The 25,177-nt window shown below is 35.5% G+C and overlaps 1 pseudogene across 1 annotated transcript; it reads left to right on the top strand.

Annotated features, from left to right (window-relative positions):
- The first annotated feature begins 11,521 nt into the window (after positions 1-11,521).
- LOC145555921 (EID1-like F-box protein 2 pseudogene) lies at positions 11,522-24,599 on the top strand (annotated as a pseudogene). The gene is made up of 3 exons (XR_014091620.1): positions 11,522-11,680; positions 12,145-12,924; positions 24,221-24,599. The product of XR_014091620.1 is annotated as an EID1-like F-box protein 2 pseudogene (transcript).
- Positions 24,600-25,177: the final 578 nt, after the last annotated feature.

Below are 25,177 nucleotides of genomic sequence, written 5' to 3'. Positions count from 1 at the left end.
ACCCTTAACCCAGAAAAACATAAATTTATCAACAAAAATTAACCCAGAAATTTAACCAACAAAAACATTCGATTTAACAAAAAAAAAACAACCCATATAATTTCGAACAAAATTACAAAAATCAAACAAAAAATCGAAAAAAAAGCAACATAAATTAATCAAAACAATTTAACCCACAAATAAAATGCACAAAAATTAAATAAAAAATCAACAAAAAATACGAACACAAATCAAACCCACAAACACTAAGCAAATTTTGAACAAAAATTCAACTAAAAAAAACCCACAAAAATTCGAACAACAATCACACAATTTCGAAAAAAATCGAACCACTATTCGAACAAAATATACAAAAATTCGAACTAAAACGCAAACAAAAACACACAAAAATCAAACCAAAACTCAAACAAAAACACAAATAAAAATCAGAAAAAAAAAATTGAACAATCATGGAAATTAGAGAACAAAATAAAACAACAAAAATTGAAAATAAACAAAAATATAATAAAAATTCAGAGAAGAAACACATACCTTTCACAAAACTTCTTCCTCTTTAGGTTTATATGGTCAAATTCGACCATAAAAACTCCAGATCTGGAACTTTTATAGTCGAATTTGACCATTAATACCAAACTTTGACGAAAATACAACACCACAATTCATTAGTTGACAGAAATCCTAAGAAAAAAAATAAAATGAAGAAGAAACAAAGAAACAGAGATGGAGCGTGATGTTTCCGATTTACATAGTATTTTACCCCTGTCCCTTTGTCATAATTAGTAGTGTTTTTGGCTCTTTAGAGCCACTTTTATTACTAATTGGTGTTTTCTAGAGTTTTTGTAGTTTTGCTTGAGTTTTGTAGGAAATTGCACATTTGGAGCGTTTTTCATGGAGCAACTACGGACATTAGGAGGACATGACCATCTTTGAAGCCCAGGACCAGTTAGAGCTGGTGATTAAGGGCTCGGTGTGTGATATCGGGGCATTTGGACCGAGTATTCAAGACCCGAAGAGGAAATCCAGATTGGGTCGAAGAATTAAGCCCAATCGAAGTCCAAGCCTCGAGGAAGAGACCGGGCCCAATTGGGCAAGCTTGCGCCCGATCGGGCGGGCGCGTAGTAGGAGTCATTGTGTAAGGCGCGCCCGATCGGGTGAGCATTAGCTCGATCGGGCGCGGCTGCCCAGGAGAAGCATGGTGAAAAAGGCGGGCCCAATCGGGCGGCCCTTCGCCCGATCGGGCGCGTGTTTTTGGAGGCACCTAATTGCCGAATTCTTAGTTTTTGATTAGGATTGTTTTTAGAGTTGTTTAAGTACGATTTTAGTACGGAATTTTGGTTTACCTTCTCTTTTAGACTTTCTCTCTCTACTTAGAATATTTTCTCTCTCTAAATTTCTCTCAACTTTGTTCTTAATTCAACTCCTTAATTCAGATTACTTTTGGTAACGATTTCTTCTCTATTAATTTCAGTTATTTTCTTTAATTCTTTCATCATGTCTTATTTTATTGCTTTGATTAGTTTAGATTTAATTATGTGTGAGTAGTTTTATTTCTAGGGTTTATGGGGATCCAATAAATAATATGAAGGGGCAATTTATGATTGTTGATTGTCAATGCTTAATTATTTTCCTATTGATTGATTTAATGTTATGCAATTAGGTTTGGCCAGAGTTAATTGTATGAGTTTAGCAATATTGATTCGAGATTCGAGAGATGAGAATTGATGTTTAGGCTTAGTTCAATAGGCGGACTAATTTATAAATGGTTAAGTCGAGATTCGATAGATGAGATTTAATACCGGTAAATTAACTCTGTGATTGTAATACGTAGCGAAAGCCCTTTATGATCTGATTAATTGATGCATTGATGATTGATTGTTATGTTTTACCCTAGAATATTGTTTATTGGTGAACCTATGTCCTAGGCTTTTCTTTCATTGATTTACCTCTTACTTTTATTCCTTCCTACTCTTACTTTTAGTAGTTTAATTACCCTTCTAATAATAATTTGGTTACTTGATAATTTAGATTGCTTTTAATTAATTAGCTTAGGAATAAATTGACTTGTTTCCCTGTGGTTCGACCCTTCTTCCCTATCTACATAGTTAGTGGATTTAGGTTTTATTTTTGATTGGGTGAATACGACTTGAGCCTGTAAGAGCGAAAATCCTAAGGAAAGAGAACGAGAAGGAGAAGAGGAAAGAGTATGGGAGGGAGAATAGGAGGAAATTTAGAGAAAGAGAATTCAGAAAATAGGAGATGAGAGTGAAAGAGGAGAATGAATTAGAGAGATGAGCAACGTGAGAAGGAAGAGGGAAGGAAAGAGAGGAGATAAGGAAAATGAAGGAAGAGTAGCGGCTGTGTAAAAAAATTAGTGTTAGTGTAAGTTGGATTCCGTTTTATACCCTATTTTATAAATTAAAAAAAAATTGCGACTGCTAAAACGGTCGCAAAATTAGAAATCTGCGACCGTTTTAGAGGCGGTCGCAGATTATGACATTTACGACTGTATCTTTGACGGTCACAGATTATGATATTTATGACCGTCTCTTTGACGGTCGCGGATTATGACATTTACGACCGTCTTTGATGGTCGCAGATTATGACATTTACGACCGGCTTTGACGGTCGCAAACGATTTAATTTAATTTAGAACTATTTTTAATTGTTCAAACATCCGAGCGACCGTCTAAAAGGCTTAAAACGGTCGCAAAACTGTCGCAAATTTGCGACCGTTGTCAAAGCAGTCGTAATATTGCGACCGCATAAAAAACGGTCGCAAATTTCATAATTTGCGACTGTTTTCCAGACGGTCGTAGAAAAACGATCGCAATTTAGCCGGATTTTAGTAGTGATTTGTAATCATACAAAGCATATCGTTCTTAGCTCCTTGACCTAAGCAACGTTCATTATGCAATAATCACTTCATCTATATACGTGCTTAGCTTCCAGACCTAAGTGACGTTCAAGATCGTTTCTTTACACCATATATGATGCTTAGCTCCATGAAATAAGTTCATTCATCTATCGTGTCACATGATGTAATTGTCCTTAGCATCCTGACCTAAGAACATGCATCATGCATAAATTATTTTCAAGACAAGCAATTCAATCGATACGATTCATTTCGTCTTGCTCAAGGAGGAAGTTCAAAACTTCTTCCCCTTTTTCATTATTTTCTTTTGGGGAAGTTCAAAAACGTTTTCAAAATTTTTATCGAGGGAAGTTCGAAAACAAAACTTCATTTTTCACGTCTTTCTTTTTCGGGAGAAAGTCAATACCTTCCACTCGTTTCATGACAAAAATGACGGAAAATTTTTTGCTTTTGCATTTTTTGTTGCTTATGTTTGCACACACACACACCATATACGCACACAACCACAAGCTATACACATGTCATGTCAGGTCAAGTCAAGCTTGGTCAAGTCAGTTGGTCAAGTCAATCATAGTCCATACGAGTCCCTTAGTAAATTTTATTTTGCAGGTCTCAATTACAACCCACGTCCGGGGACAAGCGGACCATATACAGCCCACGTCCGGGGACAAGCTAACCATCTACATCCCACGTCCGAGGACAAGCGGACCATTTACAACCCACGTTCGGGGACAAGCGGACCATCTACATCCCACGTCCGGGGACAAGCGGACCATTTACAGCCCATGTCCAAGGACAAGCGGACCATTTACAGCCCACGTTCGGGGACAAGCAAACCAACTACATCCCACGTTCAGGGACAAGTGAACCAACTACAGCCCACGTTCGGGGACAAGTGAACCAACTACAGCCCACGTTCGGGGACAATTTAACCACCATCACTTCACGACACAAGGTTCTTGATACACAGAGACTTGCAATCTCATCATCTGTCAACTTTCCTCAAGCATAGAAAGTATTATCGGTGGGTTTCTTTAAGCATAGAAAACCGCCAAATTCCTTTGTCGGCTTTCCTCAAGCATGGAAAGTATTATCGATGGGTTTCTTCAAGCATAGAAAAACACCAAATTCATATGTCGACTTTCCTCAAGCATGGAAAGTATCATCCAGTAGATTTTTTCAGGCTTAGAAAGCTACCAAACTCGTCAGTCGGCTTTCCTCAGGCATGGAAAGCATTTTAACAAACGTCATCCAGTGGATTCCTTCAAGCATAGGAAGCTACCAAACTCATTTGTCACCGATACACTGGTGTCAAATAAGTATTCTATCCCTTTACTCTTTTATATGCGGAATTAACACTTTTCTACAGGTATTGGCGTATACAGAGTGATTTAGGATCGCAGAATATCTTAAATCATTCCCCTTCCCTATCGACTACTTTGACTATCGTTTTCGAAACTGACGTTTCTACAAACTCAGTCAAATGGGGGCTTCTGTAGATACCTAAAAATGTCTCCCCAAAACCAAACCCGATGACGAACAACCTTTCACCGCCATTATTGGTCGGGTTGAGTATTTAATCTTGGAGTGCTTAAATCCATATTTTAATTTCATAAACCAACCTGATGACGAACAAACTTTTATCCCATTTCCCCAAACCATAACTTATTTTCCTCTTTTCGTGCCTTTAAAAGCAAAATAATTCATTTCGTGTCCTTTTTATAAAAATGTTTAATCCAGTTTATTTTGGTCCATAATCTGGGACCAATGATTTAATAATTGGATGGGGCTTGAAAAGAGATTTCCAACGATATATTATAAGCCCAAATCCGAGTTATAACGAATAAGTTATGGCTAAAATATTAAGCCGAGCCCAAACCGAACCTAAGCCCACCTTACCTACAACCCAATGACCATGTGGAGGGTCCAAATTATTTAATCCCATTCCTAAACCAATTAGGATTAATTAGAAGCTTCTATAAGTTTCTAAAAGATCTTAATTATCCTTTTTAAAAAGATAAGATTAAAGAGTTTGAAATTGAATAAAACTTTTCTTTTTTTGAAAGTCCTAATTCTATTCGAATTGAACGACGTTCAAAGATAGACATATATTATTTTCGTGCCTGTAGACACCTAAAAATGTCTCCCCAAAACCAAACCCGATGATGAACAACCTTTTAGTGCCATTATTGGTCGGGTTGAGTATTTAATCTTGGAGTGCTTAAATCCGTATTTCCATTTCATAAACCAACCCAACTTCTAGACCATTTCCTCAAAAAATAACTTATTTTCCTCTTTTCGTGCCTTTAAACCCAAAATAATTCATTTCGTGTCCTTTAAAATAATTAATTTCGTGTCCTTTTTATAAAAATGTTTAATCCAGTTTATTTTGGTCCATAATCTGGGTCCAATGATTGAATAGTTGTATGTGGCTTTAAAAGAACTTTTTAACGATATATTATAAGCCCAAATCCGAGTTATAACGAATAAGTTATGACCAAAATATTAAACTGAGCCCAAACCGAACCTAAGCCCACCTTACCTACGACCCAATGATTATGTGGAGGGTCCAAATGATTTAATCCAATTCCTAAACCAATTAGGATTAATTAGTAACTTGTATAAGTTTCTAAAAGATCCTGATTATCCTTTTTGAAAAGATAAGATTAAAGAGTTTGAAATTGAATAAAACTCCTTTTTTTTAAAGTCCTAATTTTATTCGAATTGAAAGACATTCAAAGATAGACATATATTATTTTCGTACCATATAGTTTTTATCCAAAATTTATATGGTTGGATAGCCCTTGAAACTATCTTTCCAATGATATATTATAATATCAATTCCGAGTTATAACGGAAAAGAAATAAATAAAATATCAAACTCTAACCAAAACTGACACCGTCTCAATATTTCGGCCATATCTTTTATTCTATAAAATATTTTAATTTGATTCTAATTTGTTTAGAAAGTAGAATTCAAGAGCTTTCCAACGATATCTTATTCATCTTATTCCGATTTCTGGATCAAAAGATATGATAAAAACGAAAACCGCAAAACTTGCAGTCTATCGAGTTTTATTTCGATTTAATTCGAATCTTATCTTAATTCTTCGACCCTTCTTTTTTTTTCTCTATAAATAAAGGTCATACCACCCCTTTTCCAATCATCAACAAGCTTGATCATCAAATAATTCTCTTCTCCCTCTTTAGCCTAAACACTAGCCTCCCTATTCTTCCATAATACTTCCCCTAAGCACTCCAAGGAGTCCATACAATACCTGAAGTTCTATACTTAAACCAAGGCGTGAAATTTATAATTAACTGAGGGTTTGGACCAAATCAACTCTACTTTTTTATTTAATTTAATTGTTTTAATTTGATTTATATTTTTATTGAAGTTACTAACAGTTTATTCATGATGTAGCAATTCAAGGAAACGCGAAAAGTGAGTAATTAATCACTTAATTACTCTTATTTTTATTCTTGTCGCTAGTATCATGATTAGGTTTATAATTTATATTTGATTTGACTAACGTTATTATTGTTAAATTGCTTCCAATATTAATGTTAATTCTATTATATTTTTTATTGATCATCATATTGCATGTTTAAAGGGAATATGTAATTGAAAATCACGCCTAATAAGATAATTTGGACAACTGGTTTAGGTTCCTTTTTAATCTTGTTATTTAATTCAAGTGATCACAAATATTTTAGAATTATGTGTAGCATTAATATTTAACCAATTTAGCCTAATAATAGTTTGGAGCAAATTGAATATTTTGTTTGTATGCCTTTGAGATCTCAGGAATCACTTTTCACTATAAGAATCGAGTAGAGGCCAATACGGGCGAATGTGACTCCATGACTCACTTCGTACCATCATCCCCGATCCTCCTTTCGTGGTTCCGAACCATATGGAGTTAGTAATCTCATGGATTATGAATGGGGTGTAACCTTCACGGGTCAATCATTGTTGCCTTCGTTGTCCCTTTATCGTGGTTTCCTTTTATGATCCGTGAACGGTTTACAAGTTCCTTAAAAACTTGTTTGGGGCTCCCTACTTTCCTTGTCCCTAATTGTATTATGTCAATTCCCACTTCCTATGAGTGCCAAGCATATTCACACATGTTTTAACGTAGGCGCACATCGAACGACGCCTACAGTGCCTAATAGTTTTTATCCAAATTTTATATGTTGAAATAATCTTTCCAATGATATATTATAATATCAATTCCGAGCTATAACGGAAAATATATGAATAAAATATCAAACTCTATCCAAAACTGACACCGTCTCACTATTTTGGCTATATCTTTTATTCAACAAAATATTTTAATCTGATTCTAATTCGGTTAGAAAGTATACTTCAAGAGCTTTCCAACGATATATTATTTATCTTATTACAATTTCTGGATCAAAAGATATGATAAAAACAAAAACCACAAAAACTACAGTCTATTGAGTTTTATTCCGATTTAATTTGGATCTTATCTTGTTTTTTCGACCCTTCTTTTTTCTCTATAAATAGAGGTCATATCTCCCCTTTTATCAATCATGAACAAGCTTGATAAAATCGTTCTCTCTTTTCTCTCATTTACACCAAAAATCATTCTCTTCTCTCTCCCTCATATTCTAAGCCTTAAACCTATATTTCTAATTACACCATTCTTTCCTTAAGCACTCCAAGGAGTCCATACTTAACCCGAGGTTCCTTCCTTAAACCAAGGTGTGAAAGATACAAATAACTGAGGGTTTGGACCAAATCAAATCTACATTTATTTAATTTAGTTTTCATTTGATTTATTTTTATTGAAGTTACTAACAATTTATTCATGATGTAGCAATTTAAAGGAACGCGTGGAATGTGAATAATTAATTAATTTAATTACTCTTATTTTATTTTAATATTGCTAGTATCATGATTAGGTTATTTTATATTTGATTTGACTAACGATATTTATTGTTGAATTGCTTCCAATATTAATGTTTATTCTATTATTGTTATTATAATCACCATATTGCATGTTTAAAGGGAATATGTAATTGAAAATCACGCCTAATAAGATAATTTGGACAACCGGTTTAGGATCCTTTTAATCTTGTTATTTAATCAAGTTATCACAAATATTTTATAATTATATGTTGCATTAATATTCAACCAATTTAGCATGATAATAGTTTGGAGCAAATTGAATATTTTATTTGTATGCCTTTGAGATCGTAGGAATCACTTTTCACTACAAGAATCGAGTAGAGGCCAATACGGGCGAATGTGACTCCATGACTCACATCGTACCATCATCCCCGATCCTCCTTTCGTGGTTCCGAACCATATGGAGTTAGTAATCTCATGGATTATGAATGGGGTGTAACCTTCACGGGTCAATCGTTGTTGCCTATCGTTGTCCCTTTATTCGTGGTTGTCTTTTATGATCCGTGAACGGTTTACAAGTTCCTTAAAAATTTGTTGGCGGCTCCCTACTTTCCTTATCCATAATCGTAATGTCAATTCCCACTTCCTATGAGTGCCAAGCATATTTACACATGCTTAATGTAGTCGCACTTCAAATGACGCCTACAGTGGGGCTAGCCACCGTCCAGCCACCTTCAAGCAACCCCTCCCTCCTTCCAGCACCCTTGCTCCCTATTCAACCCACCAATCAATCAACCACCAACAACTACGCCCTATCAACAACAGCCCACAATCAACCACCATCCCTACTGGTGCCTCACTATCAGCCACCCCTCCCCATGCCAACTACCAGCAGCCAAATGATCCCCCGGCGCCGACGACCCCACCCCCTCCCTTTCCCCTACCCACGCTGCCCACCTCCTTCCTTATACAACATCTTAATTAACCACACGCAACAACTCCCGTAACTTCACACATCCAACAACAGCTGCCCCAACCAACGCCGTTCACATCACCTCAAACCACCACTGACCAACACCACCTTTCATAGCAGTCCGCTCAATCAATTCTCCCCTGCCACCTCACGCAAAAATCAAGTAATTACAAAGAAAGATAGAAGGAATACCGACGACTTCTGGAGATGCACCGAAACCACCACCGCGGACACCAAAGCCGCTACGACCATCGCGGTCGCCTCAAACACCGCCATCGCGAGCGCTCCTGAAGCTATCGCTGTTGTTGTTGTATGATCTGAGGAGAGAGAAAAAAAATTGGACCCTAAAACTATTTAGGGCCGTTTTGAGGGAAGGGGAGAAAGGGTGGTGTCGGGAAGGGAGTGGGGGCAGCCAAGAGTAGGAAAGGGGAGGGAGATGGGCAGCGTGGGTGGGAGAAAGGGAGGGGGGTGGGGTCTTCGACGCCGGGGGATCATTTGGCCGCTGGCAGTCGGCAGGGGGAGGGGTGGCTGACAACAAGACAATAACTTTTTTTTTATATATATAAATTTTTCTTTTTTTAAAAAAAAAAAATTATTAAATTATTTTTTGATAAATTACACCATTGTTTAATGAGATAATGGACCCCACTTAACGGAACTCAAATGGTTTATGTTAACTGGTAGCAAAAGTTATATGTTGTAAATTTTGTTGGTAGCAAAATAAAATAAAATTTTAGATGAGTAGCAAAAGTGAAGTTTTCCAAAAAAACTACATAAAATACACATCTATCTATAAATAAACTAAAATAACAATCGCTGACATTATCCCTTTTTCAAATTGTACACATGTCAAGTTTGGGTAAAATTTTTCCCACCTAAATTAATTGGTGACATCATATTTTATTTTTATTTTATATTTTTACCTTAAATTATTACAATAGTTTTTTTTTTTAAAAAAAATTATTATTTTATTATATTATATTCCATCTATTATATTATGATGAATTTATGAGTTACTATTTGGCTTCAAAATATATTTACTCCCGGTACTTCGTATTGCATAATTTACTTAAATTTATACACTTTTTCAAAATTAGTTAGATCTAAATAGCATTGCAATTAATGATTATGTTTTTATAATTTATCTCATACGAGAGGCATATGTAAAAGAGCAAACCCCCATTAATCTCCTAGATAAACAAAACAAGTTTATCCCAAGAGAAGAAAAATAAAATACGATAAACTTGCAAAAAGTAATAAATGTGGGTCCTATTATCAATAACGGAGGTCGTTGACGACGTTTGGTGAACTAACCCAAGTTAACATTTTTTCTTGATTTTGCTATCGTGTTCCATAAAGAAACTCATCACATAAAACCACCAAAACCATCACCATTCTTCTTCAAGTCTGAACTAAAAACCACCACAACCATCACCATCTTCTTCGTGCAAATCGACCACCGTACCGACACCGACATTGATGGCGGCTTCACCGCCAAATTGAAACGAAAACCCTAAGAGAAATGGAGTAATTTAGGGCATGGTGAACCCCAAAGGGTAAGTGAGCTTCCCTTCCTCCATAGTTTTCTCCATTGAAAGCTTGAAATTAAGCTTTGATTACCCTTTGAACCTATGAGATTTCCATTTCCCATCATTGAACCTCATAGTAATTTTGCAGAAAGGAGATAAAACTATTTTTGATTTTTGTAATTATGGATTGAAGGATGAGGAAGATGATGTGCAGAGTAGTGCAGGTCGGTTACCATGGTCAATTGCAAATTTTAACGTCTGTCAAATGTCTATCAGCAAATGACAACTGTACCCACACTTTTAATTGGGAAATGACGAATATAGGCCTAGATAAACAACTTTTGTTTATAGTGGGTATAAATTTAAATTTTCTCATATGTAAAATAAATATTATTTCAAAGAAATTTTTTATGTCCTGCATCACACTAGGTTTATCTTTTTGTTTTTTTTTTTTTGAAAAAAGTCCTAAAGGACACTAAATTTCATTAATATAAGCCATACGGCATCTACAATTGGCAATGAACGATAATGAAAACGAATTTAACAAAATCAAACAAGAATTCATCGGGGAAGGGCTAAGAATCCAAATACATAAATATAGCAATTCGACATATTCTCGATTCGTTGTCTCATACAACTTTTTGAGTGGATCCGTCGTCGCTTCGCAATTTTGTGAGAAACTCAATTCTTGAGCTGATTCCGTAACCCGAATCCGAGTCACAATCAATGGTAGCCTCGCACAACCGGAGACCAAATTAAGCACAAATAAAACCTTGTCTTTCGAAGGAGTACGAAAAACCTTATCTTTCGAAGGAGATCGAAAAAACCTTGTCTTTCGAAGGAGATAAACCCTTTCTTTCGAGGGAGACAGTATTGTAACCTAAAACAAAAGGCTTAAAAGAAAATAAAAATTGGGGCTTTCCACCGGTGAAATCCGATGGAAGCCCCTTTAAAATTGACAATGGAGACTAGGTTTAGGAGAGAGGAGAGAGAAAAGGAGGCTATGGGTTTTTTTTTTTCTCACACTAGGTTTATCTAGTTATACTAATCTAACAATGACCTTATTTGATTTTTATTCCTTTAAAACTTTTCGTACAATTCAAATTCGACTATCAAATCTGATCAAATTATACCAGATCTGATCCATTCAAATTAAATTAAATTAAATAAACAAAATTAAGGTGAACTGAAGTACTAAACAAGCTAATGGCGAAATGAGAATGTACTCACTTACTCACCGTTTGATTTTATTAAGATATACGGACATTACGGAGTACTTATGCGTTTATTTTCCTCCGTTGTTTGCATTTTCCCCCTTTTTCACTTTTACGTTGCATCCCACCCCACCAACACCACCATTGAAGCGTACTCTGAATTCTCCATTGAAGCGACTTCTGAGCTTCTTCTCCTCCATTGAAACAATTTTTGAGGTATGAATTTTTTCTTTCTTAAAATCATCGAATTTCAATTTTACAATCTAGGGTTTAATTTTACAAAATCGTCGATTTAAATTGTCAGTGTAGTCAATTTAGGATTCTTCTAAGGCGGAATATTGAATTGTTGGTTATGATTACTCAGTTATGAAAAATCTTAGGAAGTGATTTTGTTAGTAGAATTTTTCTGTGCGGAATTTGCGATGATATTGGGAAGAATTTTATGCGATTATTGGTGCCTAATTTGATAATTGAGTCAAATTCGATTATTTATTTGTTGTAGGTTTTTGATTATATATCTTTAATGTTAGGACGTAACTATGAAAATGGACCTTTATTACCCGAACACAGGGCGGTCGTCCCTCGTGCTCTGACTCAGGGACGGGCCTATTTCTCGCATTCGTTAGATTTATTGGGTGCTGTTTATAGATTCCAAATTCGTGTTTTTTCGTATGTTGCAGGTTGGTTCGGAAGAAATGCCTTTATCGAAGCAGTATCGGTGTATGCATTCAGCAAGCTGTGCTTGTATGAAAGGGCATATAACAGAAGATGTGATCCTCCTTGTTTTCCAGCAGCTAAATTGGAACCCTAAATTGATTGCAGCGTTCTCTTGTGCTTGTAAATGGTTTGATGACTTTGCAAAGAGAGTGTTGTGGAAAGAGTTTTGTAAGACGAGAGCGCCTAAGATGATGATCGATCTGCATTCTAGTGGTAGTCATAGTGTTGATGGGAGCTGGAGGGCGCTTGGGAAATTGCTTATCTATTGTTCAGGTTGTAGCAAAGGTGGCTTGTTTAATAACATTCATATACCTGGTCATTTTGTATACAGAACCCGGTTTTCTCGAACATCAGGAAAGAGTTTTCTTTTGCCACAGTGCAGATCGGATGTGTTATATGTCTCTGATCCCTGTGAACATCTTGACCAAGGGGAAGATGGGGATATTGGATTTTTTCGGGGTATGTTTAAGTCCTTTTCTATGTCCAAAGTTCGCAAGTTGCTTATCAAGAGAAAAGCACAACTACACCCTACAGAAGCATGCCCTTATTGTAAAGCAAAATTGTGGAGTATGCAAGAAGCAAAAATGATACCACAGAGTGCCAGTTGCAGGTTGGGAGCTTATGAAGATGCAATTGAGTATTATGTTTGTCTTAATGGTCACATGCTAGGGGTCTGCACTCTTTTACCTTTGTCTGAATCTGAGGACGCATCTGAATTGGAGTGATTGTCAAATGAAATACAGGTACTTTTTAAATTTTTGATCTATGTTTGCCTATTAGTTATAATAACCCCTGTCTTAAATATAATAATGCCCATAACTTTCTGTTAATATTAAGGAGTGTTATTATTGAATAGGGTTTAACACAACCTATGCTAGTATGGTGGGAAAGGGGAAATTGGTTGAATTAGTATTCAATTATTGACCAAAGCAGGTTATAGAAGTATAGAGTATGGTTGATCATAAGATAAAGGAGGACAATTACTTGGGATAGGCAGAGTGTGTTGAATCCAATAATAGTATATTTCCATGCTAGGACCTTCTGTTGAATTTAAGATTTTTATAAGCTTGTGGATGACTCATCTGTAATTACTAACACATTGTTTTATTCTTTCAATTGAACTTTAATTCAACTTATTATTGTGAAATGAATGTAAATTGTTTGGTCTTATTCACATTAAAAAAAAATTCAAGGTGTAGTGCAAGGCATGAATGGGCTCCTTTTGTCTTTGTTTTGGTGTACCATTTTGGTGTTGTTTCTTGGAAAGTACCTATTGAACTAGTTACTTGTTTGACTTATGCCTATATATGCATCCATTCTTACAACACATGTTGGGAAGTTCTTTTAACTTGATCTCCTTTGTTTGCTTCAATAAATTACACTGTTAGAAAGAATAGAAACTGTGAAATGCACGTCATTAATACAAGCAAGGCTACGTTTAGTTCACCGTATTCAAGCACTTTATTACAATTACTTATTTTAGATTAATAAAAAAGGTTAAGATCTACTTTATCGATAAATGTGCGATTTTTCGTCGCAATATCTTTAATTTTGTAATATAAAAAAAAATGAAAATTGTATACGAAATATTTTAAAAGTAATGCAAATTTAATAAGACCCCTTTTGATATTTTTTTCCTTATGGATTAGCGTACGTATAAGGTCAAAATTTAGTCAAATTGGGCAATTAGATCAATCAATCAATCAATCAATCAAAGCCTTAATCCCAAAAGTGGGGTCGGCTAACATGAACCAAATTTGATTATTCCGTGTAGTCATCAACATAAATCTTTCTCCTCCATCCCTTACGATCCAAAACTTCATCCTCACGTAAATCCATGCACTTCATATCCTTCCTCACTCCTTCCAACCAAGTCATCTTTGGTCTCCCTCTTCCTTGTTTAATCCCTCCATGGTCCCACTCTTCCACTCTTCGCACCGGTGCACCCTCGGGTCTCCGTCTTACATGTCCAAACCAACGCAGACGATTTTCCCTTAATTTATCTACAATGCCCGCCACACCTACTTTCTTGCGAATAACCTCATTTCTGATTCTATCTCTTAAAGTGTTTCCACACATCCACCTTAACATGCGCATTTCCGTAACCTCCATCTTTTTAATATGCTCTTTCTTAGAAGCCCAACATTCTGTACCATAGAGCAACACTGGTCTTATGGCAGTCCTGTAGAATTTTCCCTTCAACTTTAAGGGAATGCTGCGGTCGCATAGCACTCCCGTGGCCGCTCTCCATTTAAGCCACCCTGACTTAATCCTGTGGGTCACGTCTTGATCAATGTCACCATTCTTCTGGATGATCGACCCTAGGTACTTAAAACATTCACTCATGGTCAAATCCTTTCCATCCAAACTCACCACTTCATTGCTTGTCCCCCTCTGAGTGCCAAAACGACATACCAAATATTCAGTCTTACTCCGACTTAGCTTAAACCCTCTAGATTCCAACCTTTGCCTCCATTGCTCCAACTTGACATTAACCCCATCCTTAGTCTCATCCACCAAAACGATATCATCTGCGAACAGCATACACCATGGAACCTCATCTTGAATTGGTCTAGTTAATTCGTCTAGAACCGTTGCAAAAAGAAAAGGGCTTAATGCAGACCCTTGATGCAATCCGATTGTAATAGGGAAATCTTTTGTCAACCCTCCGCATGTCCTCACATTTGTTGACACATCCCGATACATATCCTTAACTAGGTCTACATACCTTCGTGGGATACCTTTCTTCAACATTGCCCACCAAAGTATCTCTCTTGGCACCTTGTCATATGCCTTCTCTAAATCAATAAAGACCATATGAAGATCTTTCTTCTTTACCCTATAAAACTCCATCATTTGTCTTATCAAATGGATTGCCTCCATAGTAGATCTCCCAGGCATAAAACCAAATTGGTTATCTGAAATGCTTGTGCATGCCCTCAACCTTTGTTCAATCACCCTTTCCCACAACTTCATAGTATGGCTCATAAGCTTAATTCCTCGATAGTTAGAACAATCTTGAGCGTCTCCTTTGTTTTTATAAACCGGGACCAAGGTGCTCTTCCTCCAATCTTGTGGGATCCTTGTAGCCGTCCATATCTTGTTGAAAAGGTTTGTTAACCAATCAATACCAATCTTACCCAAACACCTCCACACCTCTATCGGTACCCCATCAGGGCCAACCGCCTTCTTAGGTTTCATCTTCCTCAGTGCAATCTCCACCTCTACTCTCCTAATCCTTCGCACATACTCCATGTTGATTTCTTCATCACTCATAGAGGTATCTCCTATCACAACTCCATTACTTCCATTAAATAATTCATCGAAGTACCCCTTCCACCTGTCCTTGATGCCCTCCTCTTGCACTAGGACCATTTGGTTCTTATCTTTGACACACTTCACCATGCCAATATCCTTCCTTGCCTCTTGTCTTCTCTTTGCCATCTTATAAATGATCCTTTCTCCCTCCTTGGAATCAAGCTTTTCATAAACCTCCTGATATGCCTTTTCTTTTGCTTGGCGAACAGCTGCCTTTGCCTTACTCTTAGCCTCCTTATACGCTGCAAAGGTTTCATCACTCCTACATTTTCCTAAGGCTTGATAGCATTCCCTTTTTTGCTTAATTACTGCTTTCACCTCTTCATTCCACCACGAAGTATCTCTCTGTACCGAAGTTCTTCCCCTTACTTCCCCTAAGACCTCTTTGGCCACTCTTAGGAAACAGTTCTTCATTCGTAACCAGGTCATGTCCGGATCCACCTCTCCATCCCAATCCGCTTCTTCAATTACCTTTTCTGTAAAAACCTTAGCTTTTGCATCCCTTAGGGTCCACCATCTTATCCTTGGTTCTTCTTGTCTAACTTTTTTCTTCGCCTTCTCTTTCAGACGAATAGTCATTACCAATAGCCGGTGTTGGGTGACCACACTCTCCCCTGGGATAACCTTACAGTTTATGCAACTTTGTCTATCTATGCTCCTTGTGAGCAGGAAGTCTATTTGAGTTGCATTTGCTCCATTCCGAAAAGTTATCAAGTGTGAATCCCTCTTCTTAAACCAAGTATTAGCCAAAATTAAATCATATGATTGGGCAAAATCCATAATAGCTTCACCACCGGCGTCCCTCTGCCCATACCCAAAGCCTCCATGGACACTCTCATAGCCATCTCGGCTCGCCCCAACGTGCCCATTTAGATCCCCTCCAATATATAACTTCTCTGAGTGGTGGACACCCTGCACCACCTCGTCTAGGTCCTCCCAAAATTGTCGTTTCTCTTCTGCATCTAAACCCACTTGGGGAGCATAAGCACTGATAACATTCACAATCTCCTTGCCACATAGCAACTTCAGCCTTATCAACCTATCGTTCTTCCGATAGACCTCGATCACCTCTTTTGCCAACCTCTCATCGAGAACCACACCAACTCCGTTCCTAGCTCCACCATTCCTTGTTCTGTGGCTCGTTTCTTGCCCAACATACCATACCTTATACCCCAAAACCAAGCCTCGAGCTCCTTCTCCTGTCCATCTTGTCTCTTGGAGGCACATGATGTTCACGCGTCGTCTTTTCATTACTTCTACCAATTCTGCTGATTTTCCCGTAAGAGACCCCACATTCCAAGAACCAATCCGCAAACTAAATTCTTTTCTCCCACGCTCCCTCCTGATCCCAACTCCAAGTCCTTGATTATTTGACACCACAATTGGGCAATATGGCGCGTCGCTTCTGGGCGACGACCTAGCAACCCTTACATACTTATCACTGCACCCGGGTCTGGGAAGTGCAGCGCGTCGCTCAGTAGGGAACGCCCCAATGGCACGCCCTTGCTCATTTGACACCACACTCGGGCAATGTGGCGCGTCGCTTCTGGGCGACGACCTAGCAACCCTTGCATACTTATCACTACACCCGGGTCTAGGAAGTGCAGCGCGTCGCTGAGTAGGGAACGCCCCCACGAAAATATCTGTTTGGCTCATGTCATGGGATGTGACGAAGTTTTATACTGGCTGTCACTGGCCTACCGTAACCCTCCTCCTTTATCCAGGCTTGGGACTGGCAGCGGGAAACCCACTGGGGGAGTTAAATTGGGCAATTAGATCAGTTTAGAAAAAATAAGTGAAGATCATATCAGAAAAAAAGAAAAAATAAGATGAATTAAACATTGCCTAAATTATTAGGGCGAATATATTATATGGACAACCATTCTAATTCATGTTGTTGTAGTTTTGATTGAAAATTGAATTTTTACAATAATTTAATAATAAAAGAACTAATAATGGTTGTACAAGAATAAGAACAATTACCTAAATATTAAAGTGAAGTATTAAAAAAAAAATGTAAAAATAAAGAGTTGAAATTATGAATGATTAAATAACACAAAATAAAAGAACCCATAGAATCTTGTACGTAAGATTTTAGTAATTTTAGTTAAGTTTTTATGTTAAAAAAAATAGAATGTTAATAGACTTTATTAAAGACTACTCCTTTCGTCCTAGACCTATGTTTACACTTATCATGACACATAGTTTTTCGTGATAATGTGTTTTCTATCGTTATTTTGTTGGATAAGTAGATGTGAAAGAAGACAATTGGGTATTATTTTATTTAACAACTAGATGTGATAGAAAATAGTGAGATTCTTTTGAAGTACACGTGAGAGAGAGTGAGTCTTAACATTTTAGTGGTGAAGAGAGACAAGTTAAAATAATTAAGGAAGTATAAAAACTTAATTGAGAATGATGAAAAGGAAAAATGTAAAATTTAATTTTGGACAGAGTAGTGATTTTTTGTTTTTCGGTTGTAGATTTGGAGGAAATCGGTTCGTTTGGGATAAGAGGGATCCCCCATTAACGTCTACTTGAGTAATATGTAGATTGGGAAGTATTAGTCCATCAAGGAAGGCATCAACTTTCCTTCTAATTATTTTATCATTGTTTTAAAAGATGGGTTCTATGTATTAAAAGCACTAAGGTTAAGGATGTTACTACTTGAGCGTGCTTGTAGAGTTGTAGGAGTCAACTTAATAAGTAATACATGTGATCGCGAGCTTAATCAATCTTTCAATTTGCTTCTTTTAGCTTAGCTCATGCTAGTTTAAATTCGAGCTCAACTTAATCTAGATCAAAATTAAACTAGCTTTTGATAAGCAAGCCTATATGTACAAGCAAGGTGGAATTTTAAGTAGCATAAATCTAAATATACATGCTCTTAATATAAATATTTTTAAATTTTTTGAAATTGTCAATTGTATTAACAAGTTTGCGTAGTAGTACTATATCTCCTAAAGTAAATTAATATGATACAAATCATACAATTTTGGATTTTTAAGAATGTATAAAAAAAAGTAAAAAAAAAAAAAGAAGATTTTTATTGATTTTCTAACCTTAATGTTAGGATGTGCTATGAACAATATGTATTCTAAATATGATAGTGGTATTTGCTACTTCCTTTGTTATTTTATTATTGTAACACTATGTTACTCGGACTCTTCGTTTTACCTCAAGTACCAGTGTCGGACCCTCGACACTCGGACATGGGTATGGCACTTGGACACTTCATTTTAGTTCAAAATCATAGAATTTTTTCACAAAATAGCCGAGTCGGATACTTGGACACATACCCGTGTCGGACATGGGTACCCGAGTCCGAGTAACATAGTTGTAACATGAAGGTAGTGTACAATATTTTAGGAGGCTGCATGATGATGTTAGAGCAAATAAGGAATTTTTAAAGAAGTAAAATTTTTTGTCAGAAACTACCTAAGACCTATGTTTCATATTATTTGTAGCTTTGGAATATTTTTAAATCTCACTAATAATACACCAAAGTCTATGAAACGAGGTAGTATTTATTATTATAATACCATTTTTGGAATTATTATCTTTTAATATATATATATTTTTTATATTTTGAAACAACCACTCTAAGAACCCCAAAATTTTTGTTAGTGCTACCTATTATCGGTTCCGTTTAAAATTTCCATTTGTAGCCCTCCTCCGCCCCCCCCCCCCCCCCCCCCTTCAATTCATGTTTAATTCATTCATGTTATATCCTTGATCACGATAATTCAAAGCAAATTTTAAATGAAAAGACTTGAAATTTCAATGACTTACAATTACAATATTTAGTTCATTAATCCTAGGCTTTCAAATTAATATATTTAGAAAGTTGATTATCAAATTTGGAGGATTAGGGTTTTAATTTTGGGAATTAGGGTTCTTGAACAGATGTATACCTTTAGGGTTCTTGAATCAATTTATAGGATTTTAAAACCTATTTATGGGTTTAGTATTTTTAAACCAACTTAGGATTAAATGTTGCTATTGGGGGTTTATAACTATGGGAATTAGGGATTGAATTATGGTATGAAGCTATAATAGAATTAGGTTTTATTAATTTTGGAATAAAGCTCATTTTTGTTTTAATGGAAAATGACTTATTGGTTAAAATAATTTTCCATGGAAAATAATTCTAAGGGAAAACACAATTGTAAAATTAGTATTCCTTTGTTTGTTTCCTTACGAGAAAAATTATATATAAAGGAAAATAGGAGTGGAAGGGAGAAGATGGACGAGAGGAGAGGTATGAGATGTAAGGAGCAGGTAGGAAAATGTGGCATATCTTCCTTTAGAAGGAAAACATTTTCTACTATGAGGTGAGAACTATTTTCCACCTTTTGGAAAATTATTTTCCATCCCTTTGCTAACCAAACAATGGAAAATGACATAGCCTTAGGGCTCATTAATTTGGGTGATTTGGTTTTGTAAATTTAGAAACTATGGCTTATAAAGTTTGGGATATTATAAATTTGGGAATGAAAGTTTAACTATCAACTTAGGGTATTAAGGGCATAATGTGCTTTTGCTTTTAGTATTTAGACATAAAATCGAAAAGTGGGGCCTATAAATGGATGTTTTGTATACCCAAACTATTTGGGGTTTTAAGTTAGTTTTTTTCGAAAAAAAAAAAAAAGTTTTAACAGCTAGCTATTTCTAAAATTGGTTTTTATTAGGCAAGTCTTATTCCTACCCTAAAATCAAATAAGGTAAGCTTATAAGCGAATTGTTTCGCGAGCCTATATAAATCGAGCGCAATTCATAGCTTAAATTGTTTATTACTACCTTCATTTCATATTATGTTTATAATTGGATTTTTTTTATGCCAATCTTACTTACCCTCCTAACTACATAATTTTGTAATGTAAATATTTTAATAAAAACTTTTAGAGCTTAGGCAAGTCTTATTCCTACCCTAAAAATCAAATATAGGTAAGCTTTTAAGCGAACATAAGCGAATTGTTTCACGAGCCCGTATAAATCAAGCAGAGTTTTCATAGCTTACATTGTTTATTACTACCTCCATTTCATATGATGTTAATAATTGATTTTTTTTATGCCAATCTTACTAACCCTCCTAATTACATAATTTGGTAGTATTAATATTTAAGTAAAAACTTTTAGAGGGTAAAATTTTTGGTTAGGCCGACAAATTTTACTACTCTTTCACTCTAAAGTCTTTTATAGTCTTGACTTACCCTTAGTACCCACCCTCAATTCTTACGCAACTAACCCTTACCTTCTAGTGTGTGTTTTTTTCTTTAGTTTTATAAAATAAAATATGTTTATTTTAATTTTAAGTATAAATATTAATTAGTTTATTAAATACTAAACTGTATAATGTCTTGTATGAATTAATAGAGTAAGTGGGTTAAAGGTTACCAGGTTAGGTTTGGGTCAAGGTTTATTAACCCGTTTAATATTGTCATGAACCCGACACGACACGACATGACTTGTTTAACCGCTCTACCTAATTGTTTTTGGGAACAATTTGAACAAGAAGGGTTACCGAGGAGAGAGGTATGAAGCAAAGTACTGAAGGAAAAATCCAAAGAACATATATTTTTTTTTTCATTTGTCAAATTTTTGTAAGCTAAAATGTTTATTGTTTAGATTAGTCAGAAACTCATAATAAATGAATGGCTTAGATTTGATCTAATAAAATGGCTGCTATAAAACTAGGAAAAATAATAAAAATAAATGATAAAAAGGGAGGGGTCCACCTTTTTGCTTTAAAAATTAGGTTAGGGTTATTTTACTCATTAATGACCTTCTTCTTCCTTCTACTCATTTCTTTCTTCATTTTCCTCCATTAATGGAACTTGAAGCTTTAATTAAATCTAAAAAACTAAAAAAAAAAAGAAGATTCTTTCGCCTATGTCAAACACGAACCAGAGCGAACAAGTTCCGAGTTTCGGGGCACGTTCCGTGTATCAATGTAGCAGCCACTTAAAGTAATAATTTTTTTAAAAAAATCATATTGAGATGTGTCTGACAAGAAACCCCCGAAACCTTTATGTGACATTTTTCGGCACGCAAATAAGAAAAATTTACCGGTGGGAATGGTGGCCGGAAAACTCACTAAAGGTGCGCTTTGCACCCAAGTCATTAGTTTGTGGTGTTTTGGCCACTAAGAAAAGTACAGGGTGCACCCAAGCCATAGTTCTGAAGTCAATTTTTCCTTAAAACCATCATTGGTCAAAGTTTCGCGTTGGCATATGTGCTGATGAAAGTGGGACACTTAAATATAGGAAAAAAGCGTATCCAAAAGGCTAGTTAAAGTAAAATTTGTGAATAGTGACAAAAGTTCAAACTTGTCAACTAAAACTAGACAGAAGAAGTATAGTTTTTTTTTTTCTTTTTTTTTCCTTATGATCAATACTTTAGAGTGTTTGGAATAATATTTCTTTTGTTATATTTATGTTCAAAACACCATTTTAGCACGCACTTTAAGAAAAATATTGGACTAGGTAAACGGACAAACTAATTGAAATAATTTATAATCGATAAGTAAAAAGTGTTATGTTATAGTTTAAGTTTTATAGCTTTATAGATCTGTTTACCTTTTCTAATCACTTTCTCAAATAGTATGTTAATACGTTTAGGAACTATATTCCAATTTTAACTTTGGTAGTATGTCGGGCCATATTCCATATTTGATGATAGATTATGTGATTAATTAATTTTCCAATTTAAAGATAATGAAGCATTTTAGGAGACCTCATTACGTGATTCAAGGTGTGTATCATTTGTTAGCATACAAATTGGGTTGATGTACATGGCTTTTGTATAAAATTAGTGATTAAAGGGGTTTAAAAAGTCACACATGAATTCATGATTTAAAAGTGATTTCATACAGACACCTTGGTAATTCAGTGAAACCACTTTGTGGCTTGGTGCAACATGTATTGAAAATCCCAACTTTGCATAATGAGGATTATTTTTTGCAAATGATGCGAAGTCCCGATATTTTGAGGCCATTTTTACTACAATTTATATGGTTATCTCTTGGTAGATTGATCACTCATTGGTAAGAGAGGAAGAAATTAATGGGAGAATAGTTTGGGGCTGGGCATGTGATTTTAGAGAGTATAAACTGGACAATGAGGTGTCTTATGTCCATTTTTAGTTAGATATAGTATCCGCAAAATATAAATTAAATATAAATGTCAGGTTCATTAATTTGGAAATTAAATTGTCGATTAATCTGGAAGAAAATCTTTTATCATGGTGTTAAGTTTGACAAAGACATCCTCAAGCGTGTTCTCCATTTGTGTTGCAAACATGTGTGTTTTTTTCACCTGAAAATTATGATACCAGATTTGGGAAAGGGTTTGAGATTCTGTCAAGGAATATTCTAAGCTTGACAATGCAGTGACTTGGTTATGAGTGAGCCTAATTTTGATTGGGACATTTAATTTGGACAAGGGTGCTTTCCTTTGATATGCATGTATGTATATGAGTGTTGATAGTCCCTTGTTTTATTGATACTGAAGTATCCATAGCCAAGTGGATTGTCAAGTTATCTCATAAACTTAGTTGACTTATCTACTATTTGCGTGATCTAAACTTATCATTAGTTGTGATTTGTACTTTCTAACCCATGTTTCTACCGTTTTTTTGCTTGTGAGAAAATCTTATTAGATATTATGTAAACTTGGTGTGGTAGTTAGATAGTCATTAGGGTCTTGGTATGGTAAGCTATGGAGTCGCATAAACTATCTTACTATTTTATTATTAATAGCTTTGAATGAATTCTAGCATATCCCATTTGAATTGATGTTAGTAGTCCCTACTATAGTCATTCTTCTTTAAACAGTTTAGTTTTTAGGTGTTAAATAAAGAAGAGCGTGGTGCCCAAAACCCTGTGTTGTGCTGGCCTGTTGGGTGGTATTTGTGCTGTGGGAGAGGGACAATGGTAATAGAGAGAGAGAGAAAGAAATAATGGGGAAAAAGTGCTGTGGGAGAGTGACAATGATAATGGATGTTAATTGCCAAAGAGGTGAAAGGAGACGAAGAAAAATAGTGGGGAAAAAAGGAAAGAAAAGTTATTTTTCTAGGTGATTGAAAGTTTGGGCTTCTTATAGAATGTTGTTAGTAAGGAGAAACATCAATTTATATTTCCCATTTTGAAAACGGTTTCAGAAACTCTTTGGATACATCTTTGTTATATGACTAACTAGTTCTTCCCATCATGGATTCTTTTATTTTTGGGATGGCCATTTTTTTTTTCTTATAATCTCTCTCAATAAACCTATAGCTTGAGACCTTGTTCTATTTGTATTTTGTAGGCAAAAGAAACTGAATTATTGTTTCTATTTTTTCCAGAATATTGAATTCACCTCTATTTAGGGACTATGAAATCTGTAGGAGATGAGCAATGTTATTCGCCCAGCCAAAATAATACATTATTACAAAGTCTCAATCAATCAGTTGCTACAGTTAAACTTTGATCTCCTGTTGATTTGCTGTTCTCCAACCATTTTATATTGTTAGCAAGTGTTTCGGAAGTCCCTGCTGACAGAAAATGTTACATCTCATAGTCTTGTGGTTTGAGTTTTGCCCTCCGTTTTATTTAACTCTAGACTTGCTGTTAAATGCAAAATTGGAATTTGCTTTAATTGTATTGGAAGCCAAGTATTCAGCTCTGTTTTCAGTATTTATGCTGACTGATGGGCCTGTGGCCATGCCTATTTTTCGAACTAGATGAGCTATGGCGGTGAATATTTGCGTTGCTTGACTCTCAAATTTGTTGGGAGACTTGGAAGAAGCTTGGTTCCATTTTAATGCTGGGTCTAAAATCAGCCAACTGAAGAATATTTCTAAACATCTGGGATCTGTGCATCACTCAAAACTCTGGGGGACAAGCTGACAGTCGTGGAAGGAACGCAGTTCCAGGTATCTTCACTGGTTGATTTTACTGACATAAAAAAGTCCTCCGGGAGAATAGTGTATTATATTTGTTTGTACATTGTATAATTCATAATGTATCTCAGATGCATCAGCATCATTTCTTGTTCAGTTATTTTCAAATTCATAGCTGCATGAATATCATTCTAAATAATTAATTTCATGTTTAGTTCCCTGCACTTTTAGCTTATGTTTGTGTTGATCCATTTTTGAAATAAAGCAAACAAAAACAACTAACAATCACAGACTCACAGTGCAAGTAACATTGTAAGTGTTAACTGCGTAGCACAATATAAGGGACTAAAAATGAGATTGGTACACAAGCAAAATGAGATTGATACACAAGACTTGGCCTAAAAATAAGGGAACCACAAGTCAAACTGGTTCAAATTAATGGGTTAAACTCTTGAGGAAGGAAAGAAAAAGGGTAATTTCGCAACTTTATGATTTTGAGATACCCTTTTTTTAGTCATGTCTTGCGTACCAATTAAATAATGAAAAATGTTATACATAATCCTTAGGGCTACATATAAGCATTAAATTTACACTTGAAAATCGTAAAAAGTTCATAAATATAAAAATCTAAGCGCTAATTACACTAATTTATGCGTGTTTTTGTCTTGAATTCCTAATTTTATACAATTTCTAAGAGTGTCTTTAATGCTTAGATATAGCCCTTAAGGCTACATATAGCATTAGTGCATTACCCAACAATTAATGGTCCAATACTAATATTACTACTATTAAATTCCT

The sequence above is a fragment of the Chenopodium album genome, chromosome 8, assembly GCF_948465745.1.
Source record: "Chenopodium album chromosome 8, dcCheAlbu1.1, whole genome shotgun sequence".
NCBI lineage: Eukaryota > Viridiplantae > Streptophyta > Magnoliopsida > Caryophyllales > Amaranthaceae > Chenopodium > Chenopodium album.
The sequence above is the reverse complement of the archived record's forward strand: the minus strand, read 5'-3'. Positions and strand labels throughout refer to the sequence as shown.